Below are 380 nucleotides of genomic sequence, written 5' to 3'. Positions count from 1 at the left end.
TCCAGACGCTGGTTGACCTCAGCAATCTTCCGCTCTGTAAACTGCTGCATCTTCCTCTCTAGACGCGCTTCAGACTCGGTAATCGACTTCTGCATCCACGGCTGGATATGATGCAGAAGAGTGGCCATTTGTGCCTCTAATTTTTGGACCCTAGCAAGCGGGACCACTACCAGTAGAGGGGCTGTGCGAGAGGAGCTCGGGACTGTGCTACTACCCGGGATAGACTCGACCGGGGTAGTGTCAGTGGACGCCTGTGTAGCTGTGCGGGCCTGGGCTACCGTATCTGCAAGATCATCAGCAAGTGGTGGCAGCTCTGGACGGGGCCCTCTACGTGGGGCCAACTCATTGGCCTCGTCTCTGATGAGGCCGACGTCAACGGT

The sequence above is a fragment of the Solanum pennellii genome, chromosome 2 (assembly GCF_001406875.1).
Source record: "Solanum pennellii chromosome 2, SPENNV200".
In the NCBI taxonomy this organism is placed as follows: Eukaryota; Viridiplantae; Streptophyta; class Magnoliopsida; order Solanales; family Solanaceae; genus Solanum; species Solanum pennellii.
This window is presented reverse-complemented; position numbering follows the sequence as displayed.